General features: G+C 41.6%; 1 protein-coding gene across 4 annotated transcripts in view; it reads right to left on the reverse strand.

The window, feature by feature from the left end:
- Positions 1–24,348, reverse strand: part of TRAF7 (TNF receptor associated factor 7) — a 108,992-nt gene that overhangs the window by 66,260 nt on the left and 18,384 nt on the right. Inside the window, exon 1 of one of the 4 annotated variants that reach the window (XM_068244321.1) lies at positions 15,913–15,973. The exons of 2 other annotated variants lie outside the window; for them this stretch is intronic. The gene's annotated coding sequence lies outside the window, so the exon portion shown is untranslated. Of the gene's footprint in view, positions 1–15,912; positions 15,974–24,348 lie in introns of those variants that run through there. One more of the 4 variants, XM_068244324.1, reaches the window with a different exon arrangement.

A 24,348-nucleotide genomic window follows, 5' to 3' on the forward strand; every position in this document is an offset into this window, starting at 1 on the left:
CTGAGCAGTTAGAAGCAATTCCTGGGTTACCAGAGTTGGAGTCAGTAAAATGGAATCACTCTGACTCCTAGTACAGGGTCTTCTCAAAAAATTAGCATATTGTGATAAAGTTCATTATTTTCTGTAATGTACTGATAAACATTAGACTTTCATATATTTTAGATTCAAATACACACAACTGAAGTAGTTCAAGACTTTTATTGGTTTAATATTGATGATTTTGGCATACAGCTCATGAAAACCCAAATTTCCTATCTCAAAAAATTAGCATATTTGATCCAACCAATAAAAGAAAAGTGTTTTTAAAACAAAAAAAGTCAACCTTCAAATAATTATGTTCAGTTATGCACTCAATACTTGGTCGGGAATATTTTGCAGAAATGACTGCTTCAATGCGGCGTGGTATGGAGGTAATCAGCCTGTGGCACTGCTCAGGTGTTATGGAGGCCCAGGATGCTTCGATAGCGGCCTTAAAGAGACACTGAAGCGAAAAAATATATATGATATAATGAATTGGTTGTGTACTATGAATAATTACTAGAAGATTAGCAGCAAAGAAAATATTCTCATATTTTTATTTTCAGGTATATAGTGTTTTTTCTAACATTGAATCATTCTATAATATGTGCAGATTACACAACACTCAGCACTCAAAATTATTCTTTTGAGAGCAATCTGTGAACTAATGACCTCTCCTCTGCCAGAGGAAAAGTAAATAGTCCAGGAACAGTTGAGATAATAAAAGTCAGATAACAGCCCTCTCCACGACTTTGAAAGTCGTAGAGATAATGGCTTTTTTGTATAGAGATAACAACTGGAGTTTCTTAACTCTTCCTGTACTGGAAACAATTAGACTGATGTATCTGATCTTAATGTTTTATTTCTTAGCTGTACTACACATACAAATCATAATATAGTTTTTTTTTCGCTTCAGTGTCTCTTTAAGCTCATCCAGAGTGTTGGGTCTTGCGTCTCTCAACTTTCTCTTCACCATATCCCACATATTCTCTATGGGGTTCAGGTCAGGAGAGTTGGCAGGCCAATTGAGCACAGTAATACCATGGTCAGTAAACCATTTACCAGTGGTTTTGGCACTGTCAGCAGCTTCCCAGTCGGGCTGAAAAATGAAATCTTCATCTCCCTAAAGCTTTTCAGCAGATGGAAGCATGAACCCACTTTTGAACCAGAAACAGCGGCAGAAGCGAGTGACCTGGGCTACAGAGAAGCAGCACTGGACTGTTGCTCAGTGGTCCAAAGTACTTTTTTTCAGATGAAAGCAACTTTTACATGATTATTTCCGCTTGTGTTTACATTTAGCCTGCGAGCCGCGATCGGCGGCCCGCAGGCTATTCACGGAGCCCCCCGCCGTGAATTGACAGGAAGCAGCCGCTCGCGCGAGCGGCTGCTTCCTGATTAATTAGCCTGCAGCCGGCGACGACAGGGACAGTTTGCATATTCAGCAGTGATGCATTGTGGAAAACATAATATGCTCACTCCAACCAGAACAATCGCAAATACCTTCTGTTTTAGGCAAAAAAAAAAAAAAGTGTAGATGGAGCTTCCTCATTAATATATTCCATATTGATATCCATATTTTGAATCTCCCGACCTGATAGTTCTAATCTCAGATATCTTACTTTCGGAGAAATTGTGGTTTTTCAGGGAAAGCAGTGAAGGAAACATAGAAGAGAATGCAGCTGTAACAAGTGGCAGGGGTGGGTAAAGAAGTGCAGTCAGCGTAGATGTTCTCTATTCCCACAGCTTGCTTCTATTAAATATATTTGGAAAAAGCTCACGTGGAGACAGCACCAACAAACACAGCCAGTTTCCATGACACAACTACAGACCAGATGTGTGGATTTCCCAACATGTACCTCACCGGGCCTCTGTCACGTACACCACACACACGGACAGGAAGTGGCTACTAACAGCATCTAGCCCATGTACACATACACACAAACAGACGCAGCAAATACACAACATCCCTCATAGGGAAGGATTAGGGCCCAGGATTTTCCAGACACATAGAGATTGAATACAGCATTGTACTGATCTCCTATTACTGGTATACACCAAGCAACAGCTAAATGGCATTCCTTGTGCACCACTTTTCCAAAAGGTTTCCTGGGACTTACAAAACATTTTATTACTAGCAGACCCAAGCCGTTTAAAAACGGGCTCTAGGGTCTGTGTTTTTCGCTGCCGCCCGCCGCATGTACTGCACACGTGCGCGCCCCTGATGCACACCCGGCCGCCCGCTCACACGCCCACCTGGCTCCCTGGCCTGTCCCTGCCCTGTCTGTATAAGCCTGGGTCCGTGCTGCGCACATACGCAGTAGCAAAATGCACGGACCCAGCTACACAGAAACAACTGTCCTTGCTGTACGCAGGGACAGTTGCCTATTATTATATAGGATTGAAAAAAATTAAAATATATATTTTGAGTAACTTGAAAAAAAGGCAAATGACTCCATATTCATTTTTAACTTTTAGAATGTAAATGCAACTTGAAAGCTGTTAATAATAGCTACTTTTCAGTATGTTCATAATAGGCTGACTCCACCCCTTGCTGGAAAAAGATGATGCATTAAAGCTGTACACCCCTTATACCTTACTCCATTCTCATAAAGATTGTTGTTATCCACGTAAAAACATCTTGATTAGCTGACGTCATATAAATGGCTAATAAAGTCTCTGATCACTAGTGCGTAACATTTAAAATACTTACATAGAACATGTACCTTTCTCCTAGAGTGTAATGCAATATAAATTCCCTTTTTCCTATGTTGCTGACACTTACAATTGGTAATAAAATTTTGACAGATCTGACAGATTTTGGACCAGTCCATCTCCTCATGGGGGATTCTCAGTATCTCCATTATTTTTTTACATAAGCACTTCCTGTAAAAGATTTATACTAACCTGGCAGGCGGCTTCCCAACTAGTTTGCACACTATTTTGGTAGTTGGCCTGAGCAACTGTCATTCAGTAAGTGCTTTTGTAAATAAAGAAATAAAGAACCCCCATGAGAAGATGGGCTAGTCCAAAACCTGTCAGATCTGCTTAAACTACCTAATGTAAGCAACAGTGACATGGGAAAAAAGTAATTTATGTCCCAAGTGAATGTACAGGTTTTACATCTTCACCTTTACCCACTTAAAGTGGATCTGAGATAAACTTTTACTCATTGCATAATTGTGTTCCTTTCATATAGTTTATAGGGCATTCCTCAAGCCAAATACTTTTTTTTAATACTCTAATTCCCTATAAACTAAACAAGCCTCGCCCACAGCTTCTCCAGTGCCTTGGCACTCTCAGACTCATGTAGCAAGGGCTTATAGGAGCTCAGTCTGGACAAGAGGAGGAGGAGGTTACTAGCCAAAGATTTCAGAGGCAGAGGGGAGGAGGGTGGAGGAGGAGAGAGGAGTGAAGTTTTCACAGGCTGAGGGCTGGAGATACAGATCAGCTTGACTGTGTGTAATGTGACAAACAGAACATGGCCACTCTCATTGTATCACAGGAATAAATAATCATAAACTGTTGAAGCTGTTTGCAGCTAGATTTGCTGTGTAAACTATCTAAACTTTAGTTAAGATATATAGACAAGTTACTTGTTATAGTTAGTTTTTCATCTCGGATCCACTTTAAGGTGCCATGTGTCTCTCAAACAGTAACTGAACTGTATTCTATGTACTCTGTAAGCACTGCATAATTGGCGCACTATAAGTACAGGAAATAAATAAGAATAAATAAATATACTCTCGTGCAGCTGACTGGTGCCCTGACTTCATGGGCGATATAGAATAGTTGACATAGAATTCCACAGCAACTGGCAGCAGCAGAAAAAGCAAGTCACACGTATATGTCTCTATGCACTCTGCAAATCCTTGCACCATGTGTCAACACTTTCAATCATAATATTTATATGTGCCATAACCTTATGATCCCAGCACGGATGCCATTGTCCTACTGGTTTTATGATCCAGGACTGCTTTCTTCAGCCCCTACAAGGACAGTAAAGTTGCATTTACTAAACACTGAAAAAGTGACGTACATTAGCGATGGCAATTAAAGTCTTAGCGAAACTTGGCCGAAGCCCGGGGGTCAGCAATGCACATTATCTGTTGGAAATGGAATTTCTACTATGTTTGCTAGTGACAAGAATGTGCTAAAAACAGCACATTAGGATTACATTTAGAGAATAAGTAACCAATGTTCTCTTAAATGGCTATAATAAAAGTCAAAAGAATTAAAAAAACAAAAAACCTTGTGTGCTTGTCAACTGCAAAACCGAAACCATTTTGCCCTGACAGATTTGCCTAAAAATCTGTGGTATTCTATTAGACATTAGAAGGGTAATTAAAGGTCATTTTTTTGCAAACTTACCCGGCTGATTTGAAGAGGGACCTGAGCACCTTTTTGACGAAATCTGTGAAACAACCCCCCCTTAAGACTCGTACACACAAGATTAATATTGTCCAGCGGAGATGGGTACCTGGCCTCTTGGGCAACATTGCAGGACCGAAACTGACAGACACCATCACTAGCCTGCAGGCTAGCGATTCGTTCTGTTGCTATGCGGGGGCGAAGGTACCACAGAGTGGCATGGGTATGATTAACATGGGAGCCGGGTAAGCAGTAAGAACAATGCTCTCGGCCACAGCTCGGCCAAAGAGATTCACCACAACGGATTGCTGGCCAAGCAAAGGCAGTCGCTATTGGACACCTCAGCTGATGCATTTCTTACTTTTGGGGGCTGCACCCCATATGTATGGTCTCCTGCATTTTCTCCAAACAGACCCGCCGTTGCAGCAGTTTGAATTACATGCAGTTGTGTTGCACATTTCCAGACGCCGCAATGCATGCAGGAGATGTAGGTCATAAAATGTAAAAAAAAAAACAAAAAAAAACAAAAAAACTTTTGATATAATCAATGACATCGATCAAAAAAAATTGAGTGATAACTGAATAGTGTGTGGCAAGCTTAGACTATAGCACAGTTTTCTCCAGGTGGCCATAGTTATGAGATGGCCAGGCTAAGTAACAGGTAACATCTCTATGGTAGCAGCACACAGGTACAAGCCAACAGGTCTTGGAGGAAAGGCTGACTACAAAGGTTGAAAAGCCTCCCTGATCTCTATTATACCCTTTTACACTCCTTTCCTGCTGCTGCATTCACTAAACATGTCCGCTAAGATTAGCCGAGGTTAGGAACTGCATGAAGAACAATACTGCAACCATAACTTTGAAGTAGTTAGCACACACTTGCTAGGGAGGAGCCAAAAAGGTAATTTTCTGAAATATTGAGCAGAATGTGAGAGTTACTTTACATTTTAAAGAAAACGTTTGTTTCTGCTACACCATGGATTCCAGTCTGTTCATCTTTTACCTGGTAGCTCCACACCTAACTTGATGGTGATGCCATAGGTCATTAAAGTGCAGCTCTCAGCCATAATATCTCGAAAAAAAACACATACAGTGGTGTGAAAAACTATTTGGCCCCTTCCTGATTTTCTATTCTTTTACGTTTGTCACACTTAAATGTTTCTGCTCATCAAAAACCGTTAACTATTAGTCAAAGATAACATAATTGAACACAAAATGCAGTTTTAAATGATGGTTTTTATTATTTAGTGAGAAAAAAAAACCTCAAAACCTACATGGAGCTGTGTGAAAAAGAAATTGCCCCCTGAACCTAATAACTGGTTGGGCCACCCTTAGCAGCAATAACTGCAATCAAGCATTTTTCTATATCTTGCAACGAGTCTTTTACAGCGCTCTGGAGGAATTTTGGCCCACTCATCTTTGCAGAATTGTTGTAATTCAGCTTTATTTGAGGGTTTTCTAGCATGAACCGCCTTTTTAAGGTCATGCCACAACATCTCAATAGGATTCAGGTCAGGACTTTGACTAGGCCACTCCAAAGTCTTCATTTTGTTTTTCTTCAGCCATTCAGAGGTGGATTTGCTGATGTGTTTTGGGTAATTGTCCTGCTGCAGCACCCAAGATCGCTTCAGCTTGAGTTGACGAACAGATGGCCGGACATTCTCCTTCAGGATTTTTTGGTAGACTGTAGAATTCATGGTTCCATCTATCACAGCAAGCCTTCCAGGTCCTGAAGCAGCAAAACAAACCCAGACCATCACACTACCACCACCATATTTTACTGTTGGTATGATGTTCTTTTGCTGAAATGCTTTGTTACTTCTATGCCAGATATAACGGGACACGCACTTTCCAAAAAGTTCAACTTTTGTCTCGTCGGTCCACAAGGTACTTTCCCAAAAGTCTAGGCAATCATTGAGATGTTTTTTAGCAAAATTGAGACGAGCCTTAATGTTCTTTTTGCTTAAAAGTGGTTTGCGCCTTGGATATCTGCCATGCAGGCCGTTTTTGCCCAGTCTCTTTCTTATGGTGGAGTCGTGAACACTGACCTTAAATTGAGGCAAGTGAGGCCTGCAGTTCTTTAGATGTTGTCCTGGGGTCTTTTGTGGCCTCTCAGATGAGTTTTCTCTGCGCTCTTGGGGTAATTTTGGTCGGCGGGCCAATCCTGGGAAGGTTCATCACTGTTCCATGTTTTTGCCATTTGTGGATAATGGCTATCACTGTGGTTCGCTGGAGTCCCAAAGCTTTAGAAATGGCTTTATAACCTTTACCAGACTGATAGATCTCAATTACAGTACTTTTGTTCTCATTTGTTCCTGAATTTCTTTGAATCTTGGCATGATGTCTAGCTTTTGAGGTGCTTTTGGTCTACTTCTCTTTGTCAGGTAGTTCCTATTTAAGTGATTTCTTGATTGAAACAGGTGTGGCAGTAATCAGGCCTGGGGGTGACTACAGAAATGGAACTCAGGTGTGATAAACCAGTTAAGTTATTTTTTAACAAGGGGGGCAATCACTTTTTCACACAGGGCCATGCAGATTTGGAGGGTTTTTTTTTCTAACTAAATAATAAAAACCATCATTTAAAACTGTACTTTGTGTTCAATTATGTTATCTTTGACTAATAGTTAATGGTTTTTGATGAGCAGAAACATTTAAGTGTGACAAACATGCAAAAGAATAAGAAATCAGGAAGGGGGCAAATAGTTTTTCACACCACTGTATATAAGTAGATAAATACTTGCTCTACTTACATAACATATGTATTGCACTGTCAACATTTTGAATTTAGTGATTAATCTATAGTTAAAAAAAAAAAAAAAAAGTGAAAATCCTTCTTATGATTTTCCATTTTGCATGTGTCTACCTTGAAGCCAAACCTGACATCATTTCCTCCCTCACTCTGTCTGTGTACTATAGCCCTCCCTTCTCCCAGTCTTCAGACACTTCCACCCAGCTCTGCAGTAGAAAGTGCATTGAGAAATATTGGCCAATCAGAGAGGAACAGAGGTGTGGGAGGGGAAAGCAAGGAGGGAAAGAGGCTTCAGCCAATCAGGTTGCCTTAGTTAAGTCTGAGGGAAAAGTAAAGAAAAGAAAAAAAGAAAACCCATCATGCCCTGCAACTTCCTTTGTGTGGCAGATGTACCAAATAAGAGCCAGGGAAACTGGGGAATGATGTTTTATGGAGAAGAAAAATAAGAGTGATTTTTAACCTTTGGATTTCCTGGTTAGCATCCGTATTACGGTACTTGTTTATCAGATAAAAATAAAGAATTGATTTTTTATTCTATTCCCGACAGTTACTCTTTAACTTTTTCTCCTGAGTTTTCTCCTATCTGGGAGGTTTACACTTGGTCAGTAAAGCGCCTTTTAAACCACCAGTAAGAAAGAAAATAGTGTCAGGGTGGTGAACCCTGACACTATTTTCTTTCTTACTGGTGGTTTAAAAGGCGCTTTACTGACCAAGTATAATGCACAGACAGATCTTTCAGTCCATGCAGAGTGGTGGTGCAGAAACCATGTGCTGTAGCTTCACTTAGCCTTCCCGGACACACTCACAGTAAAGGGAATGAAGGACCAGAGTATATGATCTTGGATCATAGGTTGTACAAGCCAGTTCTATCATATAATCTGCCAGGTGTACAGTCACACAGAACCTTCACTCCTAATGAAAACTGGTTTTCCTACATCATCAACCATGAACACAAACAAGTGTTCTCTCATTCTGCTCCCACTGCTCTGAACTCTCTCCTACTTCCACCGCTCATCATGCCTCCAGATCTACATTGGGGCTGGATAAATCCCAGCAGGCAAGTACAGCAGAAACTTTATAAGCTTTTCTGTAATTGGCGTCAACAGAGCTGGTTCTTACAAATTACCAGTAATCAATCGCAAACTATCCCCACCAGGGAACTATGTAACCCATCCTCAGTTGATGCAGGAGTATGCAAACTTTGTGGACAAATTTATGCAGCTTGAAAATAACCAGTTGTATCCCAACCTTCAGTTAATCTATTTCAAGCTGCCTACATCTGCATAATCTGACATCACTTTAAAATAATTTGTATCTCACTGACCATCCCTACTGCAAAGTATATCTTTCCATTTGTAAGCTTTTTTTTAGCAGTGTTTTCATTCACAATATTTCAAATATTTGTGAGTACTGTTCCATTACCTCTCTACTTCATGAAATACTAATCCAGCGACTGAAGAATTACTGTGGCCTAAGGGGTACTGTTCTTAGCTGGTTTCAGACCTTCCTATCTGGCAGGACACAGCAAGTATGTCTGGGCACACACTACTCTAATCCAGTGCCACTTGCCTATGGAGTTTCACAGGGTTCTGTACTATCACCATTACTCTTTGCAGTCTACATGCTCCCACTGGGCAAAATGCAGGGTCACAGCGCTTTGAGTCCCCAGGGAGAAAAGCGCTATATAAATATTATTGTTATTGTTGTTGTTACTTTATACAGCACTTCAGGACCTGTTGTGGCTATTTAATCAACCACTGTAACAAAGAATATACACTCTTCCAAAACACACTGAAAACACTCATGCTACAAGCGCCTTTGCTTACTAATAAACCAAGAGAAACTGATACATTATGGCACTACAAGTTATATACTTCCATTTCCCCAAAAACCACAAATGTTACTGGCCCAGCAATAAACATGGATACATCTTTTTTACCTTGGTGACAACAACTGCTCTTTGAGTGTTCCTATAATATTAATACATTAAATCATCTACAAAGTGGTCCTGTTAATAATGAAGTTATAGTGAACTATTGGTTATGACCTCTTCTGCAGAGTTATGAGAATCTTCTAACTGCCTTTTATTTGGGAACACTTCATGCTCACGGAAGCCTGTGTATCACTACAACCAATACTGGCTGCACTCTTCCCATGTAACAGCTATGTAATTTTCTGCCTGTTATCTCCCCAGCTGACTATCCATGTGTGTGGTAGGTTTAAGGTGGCCATGAACGTACAGATCTAGCAACAGAAATCTATTTAAACTATAGCATTTGTCAATCCATATTGTGACTGAAGTACTAATGTAATATATTTTGTAAATACTTTGACTGATGCTGCCAGGAAAGTAGAGGGAAGGCTGCAGGCACAGCACATGTTTACAGCTGCAGCAGCGACTTAGATTACTGCTTAAAGAGACTCTGAAGTCTCCTAAAATTCAGCTTTTTATTGCAAAAATTCTCTTTACCATTATTGCTCTAACTAAAACGCCGCATCTTCGAGGCTGAACACTAACCAATTCCCCCCAAACTCCCGGGGCACACTGCAGGAAGTGCTTCCGTGAGAGGCAGAGCTTTCAGCTGCAGCTCTGCCTCTACATGCGTCTATCAGCGCGGATCCTCCGCCTCCGCCCCGCCTCTCTCAATCTTCCTTCACTGAGAGAAGCGGGGGAGAGGCAGAGATATGTGCGGATTGACGCGCATGGAGGCAGAGCTGCAGCTGAAAGCTCTGCCTCCTGAGGGCAGAAAAATCCACGACCAAGAAAGTCGTGGATTTTGCTAGGGGAGTTAGGGGGAATAAGTTAGTGTTAAGCCGTGGGGATGCTCCGTTTTACTTAGCGCAATAATGTTACAAAGGTTTTTGAATTAAAAAGCTGAATTTTAGGAGACTTCAGTGTCTCTTTAAATCTTGTCTAATATCTAAAGGTGGCCACTAACGATACAATCTTTTTCATCCAACCTTACCAAATCTATGTAGTATAAGGGTAAACTGAGTGAATATATTGAATGGATAATTTAGGCAGTTCCCTCATATTACATAGAAATGGTAAGATTGGATGAAAAAGATTGTATAGTTAGCGGCCGCCTTAATGGTGCAGGAGCACAGATGTAGATCAGGAAAATGATCAATATTTGGAAGACACTATTTATCTGATCTACCAAACATCTGTGTAATGCTGGGCATACACGGCACTTTCTTTCCTTATCAGTTGAGCCGCTGATGGGCTTGATTGATAATATCAGACAGGGCCGATGACCTGCCGGATAGATTCCCCGCTCGATCCCCACCGGCAGACAATACCGGGGAATCGAGTGGCTGAGAAGGAGCACCGGCGGGGACGAGCGGGAATCGATCCGCACGCACGAGCGGGGATGCGCCGGCATCGAGCCAGCGGCTCGATCCGCACATAATTGCATCCAGAAACGTGCCGTGTATGCCCGGCATAAGGGTACCTTTACTCACTCTGGTGTGTGAGGAAGGGATATGCAGAAAGCAGGGATCAGATTCATCTACTAACCACAGATGTGTGAGGAAAGGATATGTGATCAAAATGCATCTACTGATCACAGATGTGTGGGGAAGGGATATGCAAAAAGCAGGGATCAGATTCATGTACTGATCACAGATGTGTAGGACAAGATATGCAGAAAGCAGGGATCAGATCTATCTACTGATCACAGATGTGTGAGGAAGGGATATGCAGAAAGCAGGGATCAGATGTGTGAGGAAGGGATATGCAGAAAGCAGATTCATCTACTGACTACAGATGTGTGAGGAAGGGATATGCAGAAAGCAGGGATCAGATTCAGCTACTGACCACAGATGTGTGAGGAAGGTTTATGCAGAAAGCAGGGATCAGATTCAGCTACTGACCACAGATGTGCGAGGAAGGGATATGCAGAAAGCAATGACCAGATTCATCTACTGATCACAGATGTGTAATGAAGGGATATGCAGAAAGCAGTGACCAGATTTATCTACGGATCACAGATGTGTAATGAAGGGATATGCAGAAAGCAGGGTTCAGATTCAGCTACTGACCACAAATGTGTGAGGAAGGGATATGCAGAAAGAAGCAATAAGATCTACTGACTACAGATGTGTGAGGAAGGGGTATGCAGAAAGCAGAAATCAGATTAATCTACTGATCACAGATGTGTGAATAAGCATAACCATACACAGGTCAATATTTACGTGACATTAAAGAGACTCTGTAACCCAATTTTCAGCCTTATTTCTTCTATCCTAGAAGTTCCTAAACCTGTTCTAATGTAGTCTGGATTACTGCAGCCTTTTCTACTTGCACTGTCTCTGTAATACATCTAATCTTCTTTTCTTTGTCAAGCTTTGTCGACCCAGGGAGGAATGGACTGCCTCTGCTGTGATAGGAAGAAGTTATGCACGCCCCCTCCATGCCTCCCTCTGCTCTCCTGTGTGCTGTGTGTATGAGTCACAGGTAAGGTCTCTGCTTACAGCCAGCTGTCTGCTACTCTCACAGAGCTGTAACCTTGTGAACAGCTGTGAGTGCAGAAAGATGAGTTCAAAGTCCAGACAAGCAGCTAAGGCAACAAGTGGGAGTAACATTCCAGCAGTCAAGTCAGGCTTGAGAGGAGTCACTGCAAACGGGCACCTGCTCTGATGATGTATTTCCTGTTTGGCGGCCATCTTCATTGTTTACAAAAACAATGAATAAAGCAGTGATTTTATCACCAGGGAAGCAGCGGGGAGCTGCAAAAATGTCACAGAAGGGCCTGGGAGAACATGCAGGCCGGTAGGTTTATTTATGTAAGATTTTCACAGTACGGATTCTCTTTAAATCAGGATAAACAGCAGGGCCTCACTGAGGTAAAACAAATCTTCAAATGTGGAAATTGTGGTCCCTTCAAACTTTAATTGCATTGCCGCGCCCAGTGATGGGGGGGGGGGGGGGAGTATCCGTGCTATATAGCCTCACTCTCCACTACTTTGGGGTGTTCGGTCTCGAGAAAGCCCTCATTGTGGGGTGAAACGGCCGTCGACTACACCTCCGCACCTCTATCTATCTGCAATGGCCTGTTAAGTATCTTACATTTTTTGTCATTTTTCATTTTTTGTATTTTTAAGCCGTGTGATACCATTGTGTGTGTTTTTTTTACAAGGAAGCAAATTAAAAGTTCAAGTTTTATATTGGATGAGCTGCTCCTGGAATTGCTTTACATCTCTTGATATTATTGAATGGACTTTCTATTGATTCTGGATGTTGCACCATCATCATTGTATATGGTTCACGGCTTTTTTGTAGAGTGCACTCGCCACATCACATCCTCTCTGCGCTATTGAAACTTTAATCATAACAGATTTTTTAAAGTGAAATTAGCAGTTATGTTTTAAAATTTTGTAATTTCACATAATTAAAAATTAAATTTCCATTTCAGTTTGGAGACAGCTACATTTCCCAATCTTTAAACACCAGGTGACATTACTGAGACATGAGGAGAAGCACAACACTTCCTGCTGACTCCTGTCACCTGGACACATGGTAAAGAAAGCCAATACCAACGAGGACAAGCAAAAAAAAAAAAAAAAAAAGATTCTAACCCTACCACACACTGCAGATAACTAACTTCAAATCTGGGTTGACCTCAGCATTAAAGAGAATCTGTATTGTTAAAATCGCACAAAAGTAAACATACCAGTGCGTTAGGGGACATCTATTACCCTCTGTCACAATTTCGCCGCTCCCCGCCGCATTAAAAGTGGTTAAAAACAGTTTTAAAAAGTTTGTTTATAAACAAACAAAATGGCCACCAAAACAGGAAGTAGGTTGATGTACAGTATGTCCACACATAGAAAATACATCCATACACAAGCAGGCTGTATACTGCCTTCCTTTTGAATCTCAAGAGATCATTTGTGTGTTTCTTTCCCCCTGCATCTCTCATGCACTGAAGTTTCAGGCTGCTCTTTTCTTCCTGCAAACAGCTTTGCCCTTGTCTGTAATTCCTCACTATGTGAAAGCTCAGCCAGCTCAGAGGACGATTTATCCAGCTTGTAAAAGATAAGAGAGAAGAGAGAAGCTGCTCTAATCTAAATAACACACAGGCAGTGTGCATAGAGGGGCCTAGAAGGGGGAGTTCATAGCAGAACCACAACACTGAAGAACTTGGCAGCCTTCCAGACACAGGCTGACAAGTCTGACAAGAGAGAGATAAGTTGATTTATTACAGAGACTGTGATAGTACAAAGTGCTGCAGTTAGCCAGAACACATTAGAATAGCTTTTGGAACTTGTAGGATGATAAAAAACAGGATGCAATTTTTGTTACGGAGTCTCTTTAAAATGTAAACTGCAGTTACATAATTAGGTTATTATTAAAAGCCAATAGCTTATTAATAGAAATGATTAGTCTTCATTAATTATGATCCTTAAACTGTAGTAAAAGTTTTCCCGCTCTGCCTGCCTGACTCAGGTATCTGATTCAACAGCTTCTGAATTAAGCAAATAATTGCAACATCCATCTAGAGTCACCTTAAGAGCTTGTCAATACAATATTGTTTGCTGTCAAAGCCCAGCACCCCCTGTTTAGGGATGGTCTAGACTCTAGGGAGTTTGTCTTTCAAATTGCCTTGTGAAAAAAAGTTTATACAATAAAGAAGAGAACTTTCAACAGTGAGAACCAAGGACACTCCCGTGCAGGAGTTTGGGCTCATTCACACTATGTGCTGCGCTGTCAGTTTTGAAGCACAGCAGAAAATGTGCAATCCACATGGTAACATGAGAGTCCATACACTTTTATGTTAACATTCACAGTACAGCTGTTCCCATGCATTGTGATGTAACACGTCTAGTAACATTTTAGCGCACGACACATACGTTTTCCTGATGGGTTCTATTGTGTTGCGGCTGATAACATTTGCGCCTTATCGCACCACAACGTGCATTCATACGTTGGGATCAAATGTACGAAATTGTGCTTGTTCGCATGTTCTGTAATGTCTCATATCTGATATGTTTGTTTAGTAGAATAGTATATTTACCATGGAGTGATTAAAGGTAGAAAAAGTGTAGTGACTGCCCATACACAAACAAAAGAACATACGGTATACCTTATCATGAATGTTATCTACAGTATTACCTTTGTTGTGCATTTATACAACACTGACATTTTTTATGCTTATATATGCTTTATATAGCTTATGGAACAATTCAAATTGGTCCCTCAGAAGGGCTTATCATCTGATGTCACTGCAACAGTCTGGAACCAGTTCTGAGGGAGAAGCTACTAATAATCATCCAGTACATTTCTGTTTGTGTCAAGAAATCATAATGCTCAGAGAAAACCCATACAAACATGGGGAGAACATATAAACTCCACATAAACATGGGGAGAACATATAAACTCCACATAAACATGGGGAGAACATATAAACTCCACACAAACATGGAGAGAACATATAAACTCCACATAAACATGGGGAGAACATATAAACTCCACACAAACATGGGGAGAGCATATAAACTCCACACAAACATGACGAGAACATATAAACTCCACACAAACATGAGGAGAGCAAATAAATTCCAAACAAACATGGAGAGAACATATAAACTCCACACAAACATGGGGAGAACATATAAACTCCACACAAACATGGGGAGAACATATAAACTCCACACAAACATGGAGAGAACATATAAACTCCACATAAACATGGGGAGAACATATAAACTCCACACAAACATGGAGAGAACATATAAACTCCACACAAACATGGGGAGAGCATATAAACTCCACATAAACATGGGGAGAACATATAAACTCCACACAAACATGGGGAGAACATATAAACTCCACACAAACATGGGGAGAGCATATAAACTCCACACAAACATGGAGAGAACATATAAACTCCACACAAACATGGGGAGAGCATATAAACTCCACATAAACATGGGGAGAACATATAAACTCCACACAAACATGGAGAGAACATATAAACTCCACACAAACATGGAGAGAACATATAAACTCCACACAAACATGGGGAGAACATATAAACTCCACACAAACATGGGGAGAACATATAAACTCCACACAAACATGGAGAGAACATATAAACTCCACACAAACATGGGGAGAACATATAAACTCCACACAAACATGGGAAGAGCAAATAAACTCCACACAAACATGGGGAGAGCATATAAACTCCACACAAACATGGGAAGAGCAAATAAACTCCACACAAACATGTGGAGAGCATATAAACTCCACACAAACATGTGGAGAACATATAAACTCCACACAAACATGGGGAGAGCATATAAACTCTACACAAACATGGGGAGAAGATATAAACTCCACACAAACATGGAGAGAACATATAAACTCCACACAAACATGGGGAGAACATATAAACTCCACACAAACTGTGCCCAGGACGTATTGAAACCTATGACTAGTGCTGCAAGACTCCAGTGCTTAGATACTGTGCTGCCCAGTATTATATTGTATACTCCAGTCAATCACAACATACAGACTTGCATAAAAATACATGAAAAGCAATCACATCATAAACCTATACAATATTCCAATACTAACACTCTATGTAATCCCCCCTGGCAGGAAAGCAGCTCTATGCATCTGACAGCCACCTGTCCAGCAGAATTTCCAACCTGTATGCACCCAACGCATGAAGTCCTACAGAGAAAACACTTCTCTAAATTGCCTTATAACATCACTGAGAGATATCACTAAACTAGGCACAGTCCTCAGTCAGTCCACAAGCACTCACCTTCCCTTGGACTCTGCTGTATACTGAGTGCTGGTTTTCACAAGTCTGTGTGCTGACCGTGCAGCCGGAGAGGGTGATGTAAACACAAAGGCATGTTCAGCAGTGGGCGACGAGTTAGTGAAGCTGGAAAATCCCTTCTTCTATCCAATCAGCAGCCAGGGAGATGCTCCGGCGTTACAGCTATTGGGCCTGCTTGATGTGGACCAGACATAAGGCAAACACACAGCTCAGGTCAGTAAACCCAGCTTGAGGTTCCCAGGAGATGAGGAATAGCAATAGAACATGCAGGCAACTGTCTGAATCTTCCTCTAACCAGCTACACAGAAACAGGCACACATTACAGGAACAAAAAGGGAAGTTTCTAAAACAAAGCACATCTCAAAGCAAATCAGTAGATTGTTCAAATGCCTGATAAAAAAATGAGGAACGGGAGAACTGTAAGTTACAATTCTCACATTCCTAATGCTTAAAAAAAAAAAAAAAGTACCCTTCCACTCTGAAAATTGGATTTTCCATAGTTTACAAGCACGCATTTCACAGAGATTACGATTCCCAAAGTGAGTCAGATGAATGTTTTTCAAATGGGAGATCGCAAAGCAAGTCGCACAGCACTGCATTTGCTTTGCGATTTGCTTATGCTCCCATTCATTTAACACAATTGCAAAGTAGGAAAATGCTGCAGACACTACATTTGCGATTGGGCATAAATGGATTCCATTACTGTGAACAGAGCACCCCCATTACTATGTAAATCACTGTTCTTTTGCGATAAGCAAAATGCGTGTGTTTCAAAAAGCAGATAGAAGCTCATCCAGTGCAGAAGGGCCCTTACAGTGTACCAGAGACGTACAAAAATAAAAGATTAATACATACCTGGGGCTTCCTCCAGCCCCCTCCGCATCCATCGTTCTCTTCCCAGTATTCTCCCCAGAAAATGTTTCCAGCCGGGTGGCATAAAAAAGTAGCCGGGTGGGGCATGACGGGGGAAATGCAGGGCCAGTGCAACTCTGCTCATAGCATAGGAGGAGGATGAGGAGTGAAGCAAATGACAGCTGGGCGCTCACCAAAATTAGCCGGGTGGTGCAACTGGCTAAAAGAGCCTGGGGAAAACACTGCTTCCACTGCCTTCTAGTCCTGGTAGAAGCCCCATAAGTTCAATAAGCGATTAATACACACATGATTGATGAGGACCCTATCCCTTTGGGTGTCATCGCTAGGCTGGGCCTGTACCTATGTGTGGGGGGGGGGGGGGTTACGGAGCAGCATGTGCGTGACATCAACTGGCACACAGGGGAACTGAGTCAACAATGAAGATGATGCTTGCGGGGCGGCGCGCCTGATTGTCCACTGAAGCAGTCATCTTTTTTGAGCTCACAGGTTTACTTTAAATTAGTAAGTAAGTGTACAGAGTAGGAGTCTTTGTTGCTTATTTTCAAACATGCACTAATTTTTGAGACTTGTAAGGTGTAAAGAAGTGAAGTGGCCAAGATTAGGCACCAGGAAGTACAGTGGTTAGAGTAAGAGATAAGGAGGTGAAGTGGTTAGAGCTAGGCATCAAAAAGTGAAGTAAATAGGGTTAGGCTATAGAAAGTGGAGGGGATAGGATTGGGTATCAGAAAGTGAAGTGAAGATGATAGTGTTAGGCATCAGCAAGTGTAGTGGATAGTGTTAGGCATCAGCAAGTGTAGTGGATAGCGTTAGGCATCAGCAAGTGTAGTGGATAGCGTTAGGCATCAGCAAGTGTAGTGGATAGCGTTAGGCATCAGCAAGTGTAGTGGATAGCGTTAGGCATCAGCAAGTGTAGTGGATAGCGTTAGGCATCAGCAAGTGTAGTGGATAGCGTTAGGCATCAGCAAGTGTAGTGGATAGCGTTAGGCATCAGCAAGTGTAGTGGATAGCGTTAGGCATCAGCAAGTGTAGTGGATAGCGTTAGGCATCAGCAAGTGTAGTGGATAGCGTTAGGCATCAGGAAGTGTAGTGGATAGCGTTAGGCATCAGGAAGTGTAGTGGATAGCGTTAGGCATCAGCAAGTGTAGTGGATAGCGTTAGGCATCAGCAAGTGTAGTGGATAGCGTTAGGCATCAGGAAGTGTAGTGGATAGCGTTAGGCATCAGGAAGTGTAGTGGATAGCGTTAGGCATCAGGAAGTGTAGTGGATAGCGTTAGGCATCAGGAAGTGTAGTGGATAGCGTTAGGCATCAGGAAGTGTAGTGGATAGCGTTAGGCATCAGGAAGTGTAGTGGATAGCGTTAGGCATCAGGAAGTGTAGTGGATAGCGTTAGGCATCAGGAAGTGTAGTGGATAGCGTTAGGCATCAGGAAGTGTAGTGGATAGCGTTAGGCATCAGGAAGTGTAGTGGATAGCGTTAGGCATCAGGAAGTGTAGTGGATAGCGTTAGGCATCAGGAAGTGTAGTGGATAGCGTTAGGCATCAGGAAGTGTAGTGGATAGCGTTAGGCATCAGGAAGTGTAGTGGATAGCGCTAGGCATCAGGAAGTGTAGTGGATAGCGCTAGGCATCAGGAAGTGTAGTGGATAGCGCTAGGCATCAGGAAGTGTAGTGGATAGCGCTAGGCATCAGGAAGTGTAGTGGATAGCGTTAGGCATCAGGAAGTGTAGTGGATAGCGTTAGGCATCAGGAAGTGTAGTGGATAGCGTTAGGCATCAGGAAGTGTAGTGGTTGGCGTTAGGCATCAGGAAGTGTAGTGGATGGCGTTAGGCATCAGGAAGTGTAGTGGATGGCGTTAGGCATCAGGAAGTGTAGTGGATGGCGTTAGGCATCAGGAAGTGTAGTGGATAGCGTTAGGCATCAGGAAGTGTAGTGGATAGCGTTAGGCATCAGGAAGTGTAGTGGATAGCGCTAGGCATCAGGAAGTGTAGTGGATAGCGCTAGGCATCAGGAAGTGTAGTGGATAGCGTTAGGCATCAGGAAGTGTAGTGGATAGCGTTAGGCATCAGGAAGTGTAGTGGATAGCGTTAGGCATCAGGAAGTGTAGTGGATAGCGTTAGGCATCAGGAAGTGTAGTGGATAGCGTTAGGCATCAGGAAGTGTAGTGGATAGCGTTAGGCATCAGGAAGTGTAGTGGATAGCGTTAGGCATCAGGAAGTGTAGTGGATAGCGTTAGGCATCAGGAAGTGTAGTGGATAGCGTTAGGCATCAGGAAGTGTAGTGGATAGCGTTAGGCATCAGGAAGTGTAGTGGATAGCGTTAGGCATCAGGAAGTGTAGTGGATAGCGTTAGGCATCAGGAAGTGTAGTGGATAGCGTTAGGCATCAGGAAGTGTAGTGGATAGCGCTAGGCATCAGGAAGTGTAGTGGATAGCGCTAGGCATCAGGAAGTGTAGTGGATAGCGCTAGGCATCAGGAAGTGTAGTGGATAGCGCTAGGCATCAGGAAGTGTAGTGGATAGCGCTAGGCATCAGGAAGTGTAGTGGATAGCGTTAGGCATCAGGAAGTGTAGTGGATAGCGTTAGGCATCAGGAAGTGTAGTGGATAGCGTTAGGCATCAGGAAGTGTAGTGGTTGGCGTTAGGCATCAGGAAGTGTAGTGGATGGCGTTAGGCATCAGGAAGTGTAGTGGATGGCGTTAGGCATCAGGAAGTGTAGTGGATGGCGTTAGGCATCAGGAAGTGTAGTGGATGGCGTTAGGCATCAGGAAGTGTAGTGGATAGCGTTAGGCATCAGGAAGTGTAGTGGATAGCGCTAGGCATCAGGAAGTGTAGTGGATAGCGCTAGGCATCAGGAAGTGTAGTGGATAGCGTTAGGCATCAGGAAGTGTAGTGGATAGCGTTAGGCATCAGGAAGTGTAGTGGATAGCGTTAGGCATCAGGAAGTGTAGTGGATAGCGTTAGGCATCAGGAAGTGTAGTGGATAGCGTTAGGCATCAGGAAGTGTAGTGGATAGCGTTAGGCATCAGGAAGTGTAGTGGATAGCGTTAGGCATCAGGAAGTGTAGTGGATAGCGTTAGGCATCAGGAAGTGTAGTGGATAGCGTTAGGCATCAGGAAGTGTAGTGGATAGCGTTAGGCATCAGGAAGTGTAGTGGATAGCGTTAGGCATCAGGAAGTGTAGTGGATAGCGTTAGGCATCAGGAAGTGTAGTGGATAGCGTTAGGCATCAGGAAGTGTAGTGGATAGCGTTAGGCATCAGGAAGTGTAGTGGATAGCGTTAGGCATCAGGAAGTGAAGTGGATAGTGTAAGGCATCAGGAAGTGAAGTGGATAGTGTTAGGCATCAGGAAGTGAAGTGGTTGGAGTAATAAATAAGGAAGTGAAATCTCACTAATGTTCTAACCAATCTCTAAACCACAAAATGTAATAACTGCTTGTATCCCTGTTGGAGAGAATTTCATTCCACTTCCTGTTCTCAACGGCCCCATTATTGGAAGTAAAACCAAGTACCTACTGCAACACTGAATAACGGAGAACTGTCAATGAACAAAGTTCCCACAAACTTAACACTAAAGATCTTTACTGATGGAATGTGGACAGCAGCAATAGACTGCAAGACCATTACCAACGATAGGATCATTAAAACGAAGAAGGATGGAGGGGGAAGTTCCATTAACATTAATCCAGTGCCACTCAGTCTCTTGCAGTGTTCACTGATAATGTCACTACTTAGGTTAGGGCCAGGGGGCTTAGCAGTCTATTCTGTGTGAGAGAGCATCGTGAATACATAAGTGTGTAGAGACTGAAACTGTAGATGGTGGCCTGCTAATAGGAACCTTGCCTTTATAATGATGGATAGAAGTAATATTTTACATTTGTGTTCGATATTGCCCTTTTTAACTATTTACAGCACCGTGAGCGGTATATCTACGTCCCACAGGACTTAATCTGAAGTCCCAGGGACGTAGATATTAGTATATTGCTGTGATTGCATTGTGTGCGCACCCGTCGGCTGCCGCGCGCAGTCCTCAACGCGATCCGTTAGCATACAGATCAGTGCCCGACACCAATTAATACCGACATCAATGAGATGCCGGTGTCCATTGACAAAAGTCAATGTATTACATACACCAATTACTTCCTGTAACGCGTGTATGCCGTCTAAAGTTACATCTAAATAAAGTGTGGGGGACATCTAGTGGCCAAAAAGTAAAATTACGCCTTAAAACTAATAAGCACTTTTTATTTTTTTGCAAAAAAAACCAGGGCTGTGGAGTCGGTCCAAAAATCCACTGACTCCGACTCAGTTTAGGATTCCACCGACTCAGACTCCTCTAATTTGCATATTACAATTTTGTTGATTAAAAGTATGTAACATGAAATTCGTCTCGTAACTGCCAACGCTTAGGAATTTTACAAGACAAGTGAAGTGAGAAGGATATGTAGACTACTATATTTATTCCCTTTAGACTAAAACTAGTCCTTGGTAAGAGTACTTGTAAAAGGTACAAACCGGAACAAAGAACATCTATCAGGCCCTAGGCAATGTAAGTGTGGGTACATGTAAGAATGATGTGCAGGTACTCTGTAGGGGAATGAGGAGATTGTAAACAGACAACACCTCTGTGTTCAATGTGCACAGCATTCTCAGTGGATTCCCTGCAGCTCTGTGGGGAGTGCATACGTAGAGTATAGTACTACTGTGTAACAAAGTAAACCTGAGACAGATGAAATTAAAGTTTTATACATACCTGGGGCTTCCTCCAGCCGCCTTCAGGATAATCAGTCCCTCATTGTCCTCCTCCACCACCTGGATCTTCTGCTATGAGTCCAGGTACTTAAGCCAGTCGGGCATAGTGCGCATGCACACACTCCGCCGCCAGGAGCATACTACACCTGTGCAGCACTATTGCGCAGGTGCAGAATGTTCCTGGCTGTGGGAGCGGCATGCGGCCGGACAGCGCTGACTGGCTGAATCACCAGGACTCATAGCAGAAGATCCGGGTGGTGGAGGACAGCGAGGGACTGATTAGCCTGAAGGGGGCTGGAGGAAGCCCCAGGTATGTATAAAACTTTACTTTTCATCTGTCTCAGTTACCCTTTAATTTGTAGTCACCAAACCAAATTTTAACAACATATCAAATTATTTGATTTCATCAGCAAAGGGAGTGCATACATTTGCATAAATCAGCATCAATGCAGAATTATTTCCATCTCGTTGACCATCTCTATCAGTGACACAGCTACACATCAGGCTTTATTCTTACAGCATAGATTTTATTTATTTTATATATATATATATGAGATTCCTGTGTACACATCATATATACAGTCACAATCAGATATGTATATCTGACCTTAAAAATACGGGGACTGCTTTATTGAAGCAGCACAAGTAACTCATTTTGATTGGTTTATTTCATTTTTGTGGACTAAGCACAGCTATTACTGTATATATACTGTATATATACATTCTTTTTAATGACTATTATCTGAGAAATAGAACATTTTATCATATTTTCTATTTTAATTACAGTTACAAATTCATTAGGAGTCGGTGCATTTTTTCCCGACTCCGACTCCAGGCACCCAAAATTGCGCGACTCCACGACTCCGACTCCACAGCCCTGAAAAAAAAAAAAAAAACAGTAATATACAGTCTTGACATACATATTAAAAAAGTTTAGTCCTTAAGTTAACTATTTATGTATTTTTTTAAGTCACTTTTTATTTTTAAATAAAAGGTTTTATGTAGGTAACTATGGGAGGGGAGGTAAGGAGTTCATCAATGCTATTTTAAATGTATTTAAAATAGCATTGATTAACTCCTTACCTCCACTCCCATAGTTACCCAAATAAAACCTTTGATTAAAAAAAAAAATTAAGTTAACTTAGGGACTAAACTTTTTTTAATATGTGTGTCAAGAGTGTATATTACTGTTTGTTTTTGCAAAAAAAAAAAAAAAAAAAAAAGGGCTTGTAATTAGTTACAGACATAAAACTGAAAAAAATACACCTTTATTTCCAAATAAAATATTGTCACCATACATTGTGATAGAGATAATTTAATCGGTGTAATAACCGGGACAATGGGCAAATAAAATACGTGGGTTTTAATTACAGTAGCATGTATAATTGTAATACTAGAACGCTGAAAACGGAGAAAAAAATATATTTTTTTTCAATTTTTATCTTATTTTTCCTGTTAAAATAATTTATAGCATGATGTACCACCCAAAGAAAGCCTAATTGGTGGTGAAGAACAAGATATAGATTATTTTGTTGTGCTTAGTAGTGATAAAGTTAGAGGCGAAAGAAAGGGAGGAGCGCTGAAAGGTGAAAATTGGTCTGGTCCTAATGGGAAAAAAACCCTCAGTTGATAACTAGTTAAATTAATAAGTTCATTTTTAAATATACCCCAGAATTCAGGAAATGCTTTGTATGTTTTTTGATAATGTGAGGGTTCCCTACTTACAAACAACTCGACTTACAACATTTCATGCATACAAAGTTGTCTTCGTGTACAAAATGTACTGTATCTTTTTATTACATATTTTGCTGTTACATGTTACAGTATTGTATAAACTGCTCCAAGTAGTTGAAAACAATTGAAAAGCACATTGAAAAGCAAAAAAAAAAAAAAAAAACAGTTTTTCTGAAATTTTTTGTTTATCCACGTTTCATTCAACTAATGCTAAGTACACACTATGAGATTTTCTGGCAGATTTACTATCAGATCGATTATTTCCAACATGTCAGTCCTGATTTCCAATCAATTTCAGTCTATTTTCCATCCACTCCTATTGGAAAATGATCGGAAAGCCTTGCAGTGCTGGGTACCTGGTTCAAATCCCAGCCAGCGCACTATCTGCACTGAGTTTGTATCTTCTCCCTACATTTGCGCGAGTTTCGCCTGGGCACTTCAGTTTCTTCCCACATCCTAAAAACATACAGATAGGTAATTGGCTTCCCTCTAAAATTGGCCCTAGACTATGACGGATGGACATATGTTGATGGTAGGGAGTAGATTGTGAGTTCCTCTGAGGGACAGTTAGTGACAAGACTACAGTACAGTGGGATGCGAAAGTTTGGGCAACCTTGTTAATCGTCATGATTTTTCTGTATAAATTGTTGATTGTTACGATAAAAATGACAGTTAAATATATCATATAGGAGACACACACAGTGATATTTGAGAAGTATAATGAAGTTTATTGGATTTACAGAAAGTGTGCAATAATTAAACAAAATTAGGCAGGTGCATACATTTTGGGCACCCCAAAAAAGAAATTAAATCAATATTTAGTAGATCCTCCTTTTGCATAAATTAAAGCCTCTGAACACTTCCTGTAGCTTCCAATGAGAGTCTGGATTCTGGTTGAAAGATTTTCAATTATATTCAGGTCTCGGGACTGAGAAGGCCATTCCAGAACGTTGTACTTGTTCCTCTGCATGAATGCCCCAGTGAATTTTGAGCAGTGTTTAGAGTTGTCTTGTTGAAAGATCCAGCCCTGGTGCAGCTTCAGCTTTGTCACCGATTCCTGGATATTGG

Source organism: Hyperolius riggenbachi, chromosome 7 (genome assembly GCF_040937935.1).
Source record: "Hyperolius riggenbachi isolate aHypRig1 chromosome 7, aHypRig1.pri, whole genome shotgun sequence".
Classification (NCBI taxonomy): Eukaryota; Metazoa; Chordata; class Amphibia; order Anura; family Hyperoliidae; genus Hyperolius; species Hyperolius riggenbachi.